At 39.8% G+C, this 12,756-nt stretch overlaps 1 long non-coding RNA gene across 3 annotated transcripts in view; it reads right to left on the bottom strand.

The window, feature by feature from the left end:
• Window positions 1-12,756, bottom strand: part of LOC121912866 — a 240,623-nt gene that overhangs the window by 120,309 nt on the left and 107,558 nt on the right. The window lies entirely within an intron of this gene.

Here is a 12,756-nt window from a genome sequence, read left to right as displayed (position 1 = left end):
AATTCCACTCTGGTTTCACTGCCACAAATTAATTTTATTAGCAGTGGTATTACTCTTAAGTCTGCAAATAGATATGAATCACAACAATCATTAGTCCAAATTAGTCAGCTTACACAGGGTTTATCTAAGTCCAGGAGAAATATGATGCTGTTGCATGAATACTACAGTAATGAAAAACAGGTGTCAAGTCTGATGGTTAAAATCTTCCATTTGCACTTGGGCAAAAAAGAACATCAAATTTAGAGGGCCAAATGATATGCATCAATTACTGCATCCAGTGCCTTCAGGGCTTTTCGTTCTCTGAATGTGGAATGAGAATGCTCAACAGTGCTCTGTGTGTGATGCTTTGTTCACTGAGCTTAAAACTGCCTTTTACAACACTCACAGTAGGGAAAGACTGCTCCTGTGTGATCTCTAACATATAGATTTTGTAACCAGACAGGAAATGTGAGATCAAAAAGCAGTAGAGGCAACAGGACAAAAAGAGAGGGGAGTCATGTCTTGTTTCTGTAGCCCCACTGTGGATCATATCCAGGTACATTTGCCACATCTCTCCTGCACACGGCGGCAGTAATGGTGCCCCCTGGCAAGGACTGTGCACTCTGCTCAGTGCGCTGTGGAAATCACCCGAGGACTGCAGGCAGAAACACATTTTAACCCACGCTGCTGACATCCATCTAGCCCTTGACACCGCAGGCTCAGATCTGTCTCCTCGGCTCAATAACAACATGGTGGATCGCAATCACAGCAACTTGGCTCTTCAGCCACACACAAACACACACACACACACACAGTTGTGTTTCCATCACTTCAAAGGACATTACACTGACATGCATTAATTTCCTGGTGACTTATCTAACCTTAACCACTACTAACCTACAAGCCTAACCCTAACCATAACCCTCAACTTAACCACTGACCCAAAAAGCAGCTTTTTACCAATTGGGGACATGGCCTTTGTTTCTAATTGGACAAGCCGTCCCCAATTAACTGGTCTGAAATTTGTACGAAAGTAGCCTATGATAGACCACACACACACACACACACACACACACACTGCTGAGTGTGTACTAATGAATGCCACAGTGCATTCAGTTGGATGCAAAACAAAACAAAACAAAACACTAACACAACTAAAAACTTGCGTATTCAATTAACTAAAATTTCAAACTTTATGTTTGCTGCTAGCAAATGTGATACTGTGAATATGTCTTGGACATTACATGATGTGTGTATTATGTATGAAATGAGTACACAAACAAACACACTCTTATGTGCTTGAATAAATGTAGACAGAAATACATGTGTTGAAAGTGTCAGAGTGGTCAGATTTCCACATTTCCTTTCTAGGTATCTTTGTTTTTACACATCTGCTGACAGGGTAACAACCAGCAATTATATGTGTTTGGCGAGAATAAGACAAACAAGGTGTGAAGCATCATCCATGTATTTGTTAATGGAACTGAGCAAAATGTCACACTGACAACACTTGAAAAAGCATTACTTTGATGTGTAAAGGCTGGGATGCTTTTTAAACTTTAAGGCAGGTAAGTGCAAAGTGAAGAAAGGCAGACGTAAATTACATGTAAATTTAAGTAAATCTACATAAACATTACCTTAAGCTGTCCTGACAGACTGCATACACTACCATTGAGGTAAGAACATTGTAATCCCTACTTAGAGGCTCAGAGAAATAACCCTGATCTTGATGGCCTTTCTCTTTTCTTGGCTGTTTAAAAAAATCAATTCGGTGAGTAAAGTGTTTGCACAGGTGATTAACTCCAGCTAATGATAATGAATTAGTGTTGTATTGCTCCACCTGCACAACAAATATATGTATCCCTGTTTAACTCCAGGGGACCTCCTCCACTCCATCTCTGTTTGTTTGACATAAAAAATACTATGATTAGTATTTTTTTCCTTCCATGGATCCAACCGATCAAGTTCCAATGAATTCTCGTGTATATGTCTGTCATATGAGGTGGCTGAGACAAAAATAATATATTTATTTATGAAAAATGGAACTGATCACTGTAAAGAGAAAAGAATAACCTAATCTGACATTGCTGACACAATTGAAATTCCAATAGAAAACACAAAAATGCCATCAAAGCAAAAACAAAAAGCACATCATCTCGTGTTTTTGATTTTCTAGGTGAGGAACCATGTGACATGATCAAGACATTGTAATTTAACTCTGCATTTTACTTCCTTATCACAACAAAAAATGAACAGGAAAAACTACATAGTTGCACCATTTTTTGGCAGAAAGTAAATATTGTGTTCTTGCCAAAGCACACCTTGGTTTTCCAAAAGCATTACTTCATGTGAGAAGGAAGAAGTGACTGATATCCAACAAACTGTGCCTACGGACGATGCGGACACCTCAGCGTTGGCTCGGTTCACTGAGTCCACCATGGAAAGCTATTTCCAAAATGCAGATGCCAAATCGATCAAGCATTTATGCACGTAGCTGGCAGTCATTATCTGTATGGAACAGATAACGATTACCCACGGTGAAGCTCCAGAGTTGTGAGTGATGCAAATAAATCATTATCTCTCTGCCTCAAGAAATGTGAGCACCTGGAAGCTATGGTTGCTGAACTGGAGGGACGATATTCGTTTAGCTCACCTGGAAGAAGGAACTCAAGGTGATAATGTAATGGCTTTTTTTGTCTAATACATCACATGTTGGTTCCCTAAACTCTTGCTTACCCTGCCAGATCTGTTTGGACTGCATTGCATTGGCAGAGCGCTTCGTTCCAGCTCTCCAAGAGTGATCTATGCAGCTCAGATAGAGACAGAATCCTCGCCCGAAAAAGGAACATCTCTTTGGAGATCGGTGGCCGCAAAATTAGATTCACAGCACACTACAGCGGCTATATCATGAGAAAGAAGATGCCATGTTACCTTATAATAAAACATACCAGGGATTTGGCTTTCATCATCTATCCAGCCTCGATCAAACATCAGCACAGCTTATTTGAGGGCACGAGTGAGGCGAGAAGTTACCTGGATGTGAACTTACCCTCTGATAAGGGACTGGAGGCTATCAACCAGCAAGAAGCTGATAAAAATTAACTGAGAAGTCTTTAATATTCAAAATCTTCTGTTAGAGCTTAGGTGAAAAAATGTTTCATCTTTCTGTCAACTATAAAATGGCAAGGGAGTGTGGGCAGATGCTATTACAGTGAACACACGCATACACACAGCAAACATTGATCAGTAATAAAAGCTCTTTGGTGTTTTAAATCACCTATCACTATTTGTTCATATTATGATGTAGCACTCATTGATCGGCTGTTGATTAAGCTAACCTAACGAGGGGATAAAAGTCGGGAGGCTCTCTGGGGAGTCTGCTTACCATTTACCATCTCGCTCTGTCTGTGAACGTGCTGTGTGTGTGTGAGTAGGAGTGAAATGACTTGGCCTGACCTCCCACTTGCCTTATAATGAAAAGCTGTCTCTTCTCAGGCAGAAACTCTGTGACCCCAATATCCTTGAAACTTATAATACTGGAAACAGCTGGCCCTCTTCACAGGGCTGTCTTTCTTTTTCTCATGTATCTCCTCTCCTGTTTTTTTACACACATACACTGTACATACAAGCAATCACAAAGGATATTACACTATTCGCCTGATCAATCAACTTCCCAGAGGCGCATGTACCTTTCCCATCTCAATCATGCAGCTAATATACTCCCTTTCTACTTGCTCAATTTCACTGGAGTGGTGATGATGGAATAGTGAACAAGCTGGCAACAACGTGGCGGAGCACGTGCATCGCGTGTCATATTTTATGACTAATTACCACAAAAGAGGGGGCTTGACTGTAATTTCCGGCATGACTTTTCAGCATGTGTTTACGTAGAATAGAAAGGCGGCAGAGAAAGAGGGAGAGCGGAGGGTTAATGGTTTTCTGTCAGTCATCGATGATGAGTGAGTCTCCACCTGGGAGTTACTGTTAAAAAAAAAAAGGAAAAACAACACATGTGATTGTTTCATATAGCCAGTTTGAGTGAATGAATGAATCCCAGCACAAGCTGCCTAATGATCGTGCTGAGTTTTCCTCCGTCTCAAGGGACACTAGATTGAGATTGAAATAGAAAAGGAGGGGGGTGGATAAAAGTGAGGTGAGAAAGAAGAGGGTAAAGGCAGAGGAGAGTTCAACACATGGCAGGGAGGCTGTCAGGTCAGGCAGCCAAGGACATGATGCAACAATGTTGTACCAAAGAAGTGGACGGAGAAGTACACGTCCCAGCTTTTCTACCCGCTGACTGGGTGTTTGGCCCATCCACAGACTGTAAAAAATAATGGCTGTAGCCACCGTGACGTCATCAAATAATCTGTGGACTCCCATTTTGAGTTTGCATTTTGACCATTGCCATCTTGGATTTTTGGAGGCACAAGTGACCATATTTGGACATGAGAGTGGAGCTGACCCTAACGCTAGCTGCTGGCTTTGTTAGCACAGTGCACTTACAGTCTATGGTTAATTGTGATAATGCTAATGCCAATTTTCACTAGCGAAAAACAAGTTTAAAATCATTTTAAAAATTGTACTTACCAGAAAAAACTGAACATCCGACCCCTTTGATTAGTACAATCAAACACTGAACAAGACTTTTTTAGACGACAAAAATGTTACAATTAACTTTCATGAACTGAAAACACACTGAAATGGTGACGGCTATGGCTACGCCTACACTCTGTGAATCCAGGGTTTTGCTATCGTTATGTCACCCAACCAACATTGTTACTGTGGTAGTGACTTGCCTGTGAGGGCACCCACCAGTCATTGGCGGCCGCACCCTTAATTATGCATAACTTTAAGCCTTAATAAAATTTAAATGAGTGAGTTATATAAAAATTCACCCCCGTACAGTTGTCATGAACAGGGAAATTAGGTATAGAGACCAAAACCGTTTTTTGTACCAGGCTGTAAACATGTTTAATTCTGCTGTAAAGTTGGGCATTTTAACATGGAAGGCTATGGGGATTGCCTCGCTTTTGGAGCCAGCCTCAAGTGGCCATTCTAGAAACTGCAGTTTTTGGCACTTTGGCGTTGGCTTTATTTTTCAGCCTCGGAGGTTTCCACTTGGGCCTGCATCCTCCCCTCAGCTTCCTCCCACAGAATGAGGGAAAGGAAAAAAGAAGAAAAACACTTGTGAGTGAAATCGTGTGAGAAAGAACGGCTTAGAGCAGTAGCAACATCCACAGAGGAAATGGCATTTCTCTGGAGGAGGCGGCCTCTCTCCTTTACTTGATGAGATGGGGGAGAGGCAGGAAGCGAGTTTAAGAAAGTGTGAAAGAGGCGGCTAGATGGAGGATGGAATAGGTCAAAGGGAAGATGGTAAGGGCAGAGAGATTGGGCCAAATGGCAGGGACTCATTTCACACACAAACTCTCAGTTTCATGCTCCCTCTATAATTTAACTCAGCTTGCCAGGCATCCTGTAAAACAAGGTTGGGCATCATTCCTCCAAAGTAAAAAATAGTGTTTTAGAACATTTAATTGGAGTAATACCTGAGAATACTGTTTACTCCATATCTCTTTCTATAAAAAATGGAGCCTTGGTTAATTATCTACAGTGAAAAGCAAAACCAAAGTCTTGTTATTCAGTTAATTAGAGTGCCCTCAAACAAACTCACACCAAGTCTAAAATATGTGACAGGAAACTGCAGAATATTATTTCAATAATAATTAAATAACTTGCTGCCATAGCTACTGCCCGAGTTCCTTTTTAGAGGCTGACTGATACATCAGAAGGCACAACAAAATGTCTTAAATAAATTACAATCTTGAAATTGAGAAGTTTGGACTTATTTTTTACAACTGAAACTACATTTTTGTTATTACAGAGAGAGTAAAGTAACGGTACCTTTTTTTTAAAACTTTTAAACAGTAATTTTTATCTGTTGACACAAATAGTAGTTGGAAAATGTTGTCCTGTATTTTAAATCATGATTACTGATAAATGGATAATGTGAATAAATTAATACATGAAAATGCATGTGATATGTCATTGGTAACAGGGTATTTTAACTCTGAAAAATTAGTTTTTCTTGTTCTTGTCTATGAAGAGCCCATGCGAACTTGTCAATTATAGTTAACAACAATAACTCAAAATAACAATAATAATAATAATAATAATAATAATATGATTCCAGTGAAGTTTACTGTTGTAGTTGCTGTTCGAGTTATGTTTTTGACATTAAAATATTTATTTTCCAACTTCATAATGTGATACTCAGTACATATATTGGTCAGAACTCGTCAATAACCAAGTGTAACAGATCCATATCAAAAATGAGTCTTATTTGTTTCTGGTAAAAAAAAAGAAAAAAGAAAAAAGAATATCGGCCGATAAATTGTTATCAGATATGTTAAGCCCTCGAATATTTAAATCTGCATTGGCCTTTCCAGTGTTGGTGGGAGTGATTCTGATCTAGACACTGTTTCTCTTTAAATGGCATCTCCACTATTTAAAGCAACTAGCATCTTTGGCTAGTTTATACTTTATTTATATTCTTCCCTCCCACAGAGCCAAGGTACAGTTATTTTTCTTGGCAAATGTTGACAAAGGATTTAATTCAGTGCGCTGCAGTGTGATTCTTCTGAAATTTTATGTGTAATGTAACACCATTTTCAGCAGGTCAGTGACTCCAGTGTAATTACTGTATTAAATCAAACTGTGTGTGTTACTAGATACAGAAATGTGATTACATTGACACGAAGCACTGCTGGAAACACACCCACTGTAGATTTCAAGGCTTTGTTTGAGAGCGAAAGACAAAATGGTTTTAAGATATTTGAGGAAGTCATGTTCATAAAAGCCAACATATAAGCTGTGCTTCCTAACTTTTTCAAACAGTACCTCACCGGTCTCCACAAGGGGATTTCATAGAATATAGTCCATACATTCAAATTTTCAAATATGGAATGAAAGTTCAAACAGATCTCTGGGCTGCTTTTCTCTTTTTGTTTCTCTCTGCAAACATCACAACAATATGCGGAGAAAATCCATCTGTAAATGACCTCAAATGTCACAGACAATGTAAAATGAGACCAACCTAGACAGAATTAGCGTTTCACTCAAACAGAAGATGAAGCGCACCAGAGAGGGACAGAAGATGGTGAGGGGATAAAAAAGGCGACAAGTGGAGTCCCAGCTTTCTCTCATGTTGTAACGCGACTGCTGTGTTTTCCTCTGTCTCCTATCAGTCAGCCACTAGAGCAGTGAGCCTGTGTGAGCTACCTCCTTCAAAGTGCGCTTCTTGCCTTGGGCTACTGGTGTGTACCTGTCTGTGATTTGGTCTTTATATCCCCCTCCCTGATACACACACCCCCATCACTACTGTTAAGATCCATCTGGGTCCCCTGATCAAAGGAGAGTGAAGCAGGGGGCTTGGAGGATAACTCTGATTACTACTGCCTGAGGCAAGCCTCCTCATCCCCATCAGCCTTATCACGCCATCATCACCATCCACCACTGCAATCAATATGCCGCCACAAGTCCCTGTAGGAGCTACCACCATCCTCACATGAACGCATGTCATACAGACTCACAGTACACAGAAGGGAATGGATCAGAGAAAGGAATACAATTCTGTACACCAGCTGTGTGGTTGCATGCCATTGTCTTCTTATCCATTGTTGCTTACCAGAATTGAGCCCAGAATTACATTATGCTTATAATCCAAGTAACTTTTCACAAGGTCACTACACTTAATAAACAACTATCAGAGAAGATTTCTGCACATTCTGTCTCATTGCATTCGTCCCATGGCTGACTGTCACAGAAATGCAGAGGATAAAATGTACACACCTCACTGAAATGTATAGTGGTGTAAAAGTGCAGCCTGAATAGTAGAATAGTAGAATAATAGAAATTGTTCAAGCTTGTACCTCAAAACTGCACTTAGCAGTGAAAATACTTTCCATTTTTGTATTGAAGAAGCAGGCAGTCCAGATGGTAGAAACATTCAGATTGCATCCACCCTGAGCCTTGTAAATCTGAAAACCATTTCAAGTGGGAAAATGACATGTCCAAGCTAATTTTTAGGTTTGTTTTCCTCAAGATCCCCTTCCACGTTGAAATAACGGAATAGAAAAAAAAAACAAAAAAAAAAAAAAAAAACAGCCAAATCTTTTTCCTGTTTGTCCTTTTTCAGTTGGCAGAGGAGTGGGACAGATGGGTAGTCTGCCGGAGCTCAGCTTGTTAAACCTCAGTTCATTCCCCTCCTGCTCTTGATGGTCATATATACTGTGTTTCACAATTGTCAAACTCACACTTGAATTGTTCTCATTTACATATATTTCTGTGTCTGTTGTCAGACAAATGAACAAGCATAAAACAATACTTTGACCCATTAATATTTTATGATCACAAAGCTGTCTAACAAAATAAACAAGTACAACACATAAGCAGTGCAATGAGTTATACTGACATTTAAAATTATTGATAATAGTGAGGTTTAGTCTGACTTACATCACTGCTGCCAGTACAAGAAGAGTTTGCACACTCGAATCAATCAAAATGCTTCAGCATAAACGTTCATCCTTGACTTTTGAACCCCTACTTTAATATTACACTACTGCTACACACTCCTCAAACTTGTCTGAGCAGCCATATGTCTTCATGTCCAAGATTACATTTTTTTGCATCAACTCTATAATTCAAGGCTGCTGTTTTTATATGTATGTTGGAAAGCATTTTCGACAAGCATAGTGTGGATGTGGTCTCAGCAATCTAATGGACACCAACTCAAACTAACATTTATATGTAGATATTCAACCACACAGACACACAAACACACACTGACAGTGAGAGAGAGAGAGGGAGAAAGGAAATGGCGGATAAAAAGAAAGAAAATTTGTAGGGCAACATTATCATGTTTTACTGAGGCCTTTTTGTCATCTTTTCCCAACATTTCAAGCCAGCATGTAGAATATCATTCAGGCCCCCCAAGGACGCAAATATTAGCTACAGCGCTACCATTTTCATTACACAGACAATATTGCCATCTGTACTTTCTGTTGAAATGCCATCTCATTTCCCTTCCCCTGCCTATTCTGTCCCGACTTTAATGCCAGCACATCTGATTGAGAATACAACACCAAAGAAGCACATGTGCACAGAGACACACTACATCTACAAACACATGTACACATACACCAAGGTTGTGTATAATTAATCAGGAGGCATGCTTTGTTTAATAAGACTAAAAATCTGAAGTCCTATTAGTGTCCCCAAGTGAAACTTCAAAAATAAGATTTTTAGCGCAAACACTGTGTAGTTCATCCATTTTTAGCCATGCAAGTTGCATGGCTCTATGGATGCCAGTGACATCTGTCCGGTTTGTTGGCAGGTCTGTCTGTCATTTTTTATTTTTAGTGACATATCAAGACAAGTGTTCATGACTAAATACTTGCAAAACTAATGACATACCCACAAGCCTGAGCTATACTTTATGTTAAGTGCTAATTAGCAAATATTATGCTAAACTAAGATGATGAACATGGTAAACATCAGCATGTTAGCATTGTCATTATAAGTGCATTAGCATTTAGATCAAAGCACTGTTGTGTGTAAGTACAGTTTCAAAGAGCCATCACTGTGGTCGTTATACGCTTCACTTTCTATAAGAGCTGTCCTCATTGCGCTATAAATTTTGGTCAACAGTGTCTTATTGCAGCAGTGAAAAGCGGAGCATGTCACTCAGTACAACGATGTGGCTCATTGACATGTTTTTGTTTGTTTGTTTGTTTGTTTTTTTGTGGAAAGTTGCAAAGTGGAGTGATTATCCACTTTGAACCACAAATATGCACCGCGAACATGTCAATCTGTCTGATAGATTTCAAGATATATTCAAGGTTGACATTCTGGCCTGAGGGTAGCTGTTGGGGTATCTTACTTTAGACCAGTGTTGGGTGAACAGACAGACAAGCCTGATATTGAATTTGCCACCCCACAGTGCAAAAAACTGGAAATTGAACCAATCTAGAAATAAAGAATCAAAGTTCTACTAATCATCCATTAAACTGCATTTTCCACCTTAAACGTTGTTTTAATTGTATTGAATTGAAGGCTGAAATGAGCACAACACTGAGACACACAAAGGCTATTTATTTTACTGGCAAATATCAGTCAAAACTGCTAGACTGGCAGAACATCCTCTACAAAATGATCCCTTCTCAAAACAAATTACAGAGCTGGCAGATGAGTGACAGCAGCCGGGCGACTTGAACATTAATCACTCGAAACAAGTGTGCACCTCTGTGTGGTGTGTAGGTGCCTTATGATGCTTCAAACATGGCTCACTGACAGTTTCAACTATGGATTCAACAGTCACGCACGCCTGTGTATCTATTGATTTGTTGTATTGATTGGTGGTCAAGACATCTAAGCAATACAATGAATTATTCACTTATTTTATACTTTTACGTGACCATGCTAGGTTATGTAACTCACTCAATTCAGCATACCCAGGGAAGCAATACACTGCGTGTGTGTGTGTGTGTGTGTAAGAGAGAAAGAAGCATTTGTTTGTGCATGTGTCCTTGGATAATATACAATATATTCATGTTTCATTTCATATATGTGTGCCAGTACGCTTGTCTTTTCTCAGAAGGCTCATCACTCATCACTCCCTCAGCTTGTTACCATGTGTCTCTCACTCCCAAATCCTTCAGTATCTCTCAACTGAGCGCTGATTTATCTCCTTTGCTCACACCTCCATTAAAAGCGGAAGCCAAATAATTACTTAAGGTTAAACGGGCGCTTGGGCAGCACATAAAGCTCTCGTTTGTCCGATGCATCACTCAATAATTCATTTGTATTTCTTTTTTGTTAACTTTTGTCCTCTGCCAGAAACTTGCTGGGCTGGCAGATGAGATCAGAAAGCTTCAGTATTCAGGCTCTTAAGATGAAAGTCAATGATAGATGATGTATTGACTGCAAGTCCAATGTGTCCTGCTGGGAGGACACATTGAAGCGTGATGTGAAATATACAGCTTGTTAGATCCAAGAAAAGTGCCTGCTGGTAAATGGGAGACTTTTTTTTTTTTTTTCTTTTTGGGTAGTTTCCATGGTAATGAAAATGAGTAAACTGCTTAGTTCTCTGAGAATGTTGTATCCTCGTCCAAGCAAGTGGAACAAACTTACACAAACATTAAAGCATGTGAGCGCCTACACCCATGCACCTACTTGACCTATTTGTTCACACCTGAGTGAAGCCAAAGTGCTCAGATTATTTTTCTCTTCCCTCCACAGAGTTTTCTGAGATTGCACACTCAATTAAGCTGTGCACCCAGTTCACCTGTTTAGCCCCACCTCTCCCATCGGGGCAGATTAAAGTCCCCCATATGAGCCTGGAATCTGTACTTATTGTTATGAGAAGTTATGCGCTGTGATTTTTTTTAATGATAAACAGACAGACATACTTCAATGTTGAAAATCAACAGTGGAAAGTCAGCATGTGGAGGTCATTATGGTTGGTGGGTAGAAAGTGCACACAGTGTCACAAGAGAAAGGACAGAGGTCGTGTGCCGCTCTCTGAGGCTGCAGCCACCTGTCACCGGGTTATTCACAATGAATAATTGCATTAGATCCAGGCCCTAAACTCAAGAGGCTAAAATCCTGCCCCCGCTCCCCCATCCCCCTTCCCTGACTCCCTCTCAAGCCACAAAGGGGATTAGGGTTCAGGGTCCGAGACCCGCTCACTGCAGAGCAGGACAAAGGCTGGAAGCTGGAAGCTCCTCAACAGGGAGGAGGAATTAGTTAGGGATGGATGGAAGGAGGAGAAGTAGAGAAAGCCTACAGAAAATCAGTGGACATGGAGGATGGAGAGAGAATAACAGAACAGGGATTGGAAAAGAGAGAAAGGATGAGAGCTTTAATGAGGCCTCAACTGATTTCTGGACAGATGACTGTAGGTCACTGATTCGTGACACACAGAACAAGCACCACAAGTGCTGCTCCGAAAATATCGGCACCCCTAACAGGGATTTTTAAAAAATACATTTACAATAATCCACAACTATTTTTTTCTTTCATTATGTGACATACATATATGGTAGTTGTCTAGCAAAGCTTGAAAGTTCAGACTTGAAATAGCAACCTTGACTAAAAAAAAAATCTTAACAGAAGGTCCAACTTAGTTGTTTTGTACTTGTTGTCAATCATTTTGGATCATGTCATTTGTCATTAACATGTGTGCTCAGGGTAAAAATAATATTCACAAGTTTTCCCATTTGAGTCACACAGGCACAAAGTGGGCACACCAACTGCTGTTTTGATTCATATCTGTGGAGCAGCACAAAGTGCTAAAGGTGGGTGAAGTTAAAAAAAAAACATTGGAGCGTGTGGTGATAAATAAATGCACTCTTAGCCAGTCACATCACTGGTCTCATAGTGCCGAGATAGCTCTGCCAATCACAGTGAAGTATGACTATAGTGAATAGTTCAACAAATGTACATATGTGAACAAACAGCACCACAATGTATTGGTTTTTTAACAGTTAATGACCACAATGACAACAGAAATAAATAAGATGCGATGATATGAATTGTGAAGCATCTTTTTCAGTAATTAAAGTATTTTTTGTTGCAGATTTATACACATTTAGCCTAGTGTTTGTTTGATTAAAATGGTTTATTGACATTTTAAGCATCATTCTGTTGTTGCAGCATGTCTAGACTCATCAAATTGGCAGGGGAGTGACATTCTCTAGAAGCAGACATGGTTTTTGAGAT

Source organism: Thunnus maccoyii, chromosome 15, assembly GCF_910596095.1.
Source record: "Thunnus maccoyii chromosome 15, fThuMac1.1, whole genome shotgun sequence".
NCBI classification, from domain to species: domain Eukaryota; kingdom Metazoa; phylum Chordata; class Actinopteri; order Scombriformes; family Scombridae; genus Thunnus; species Thunnus maccoyii.
The sequence above is the reverse complement of the archived record's forward strand: the minus strand, read 5'-3'. Positions and strand labels throughout refer to the sequence as shown.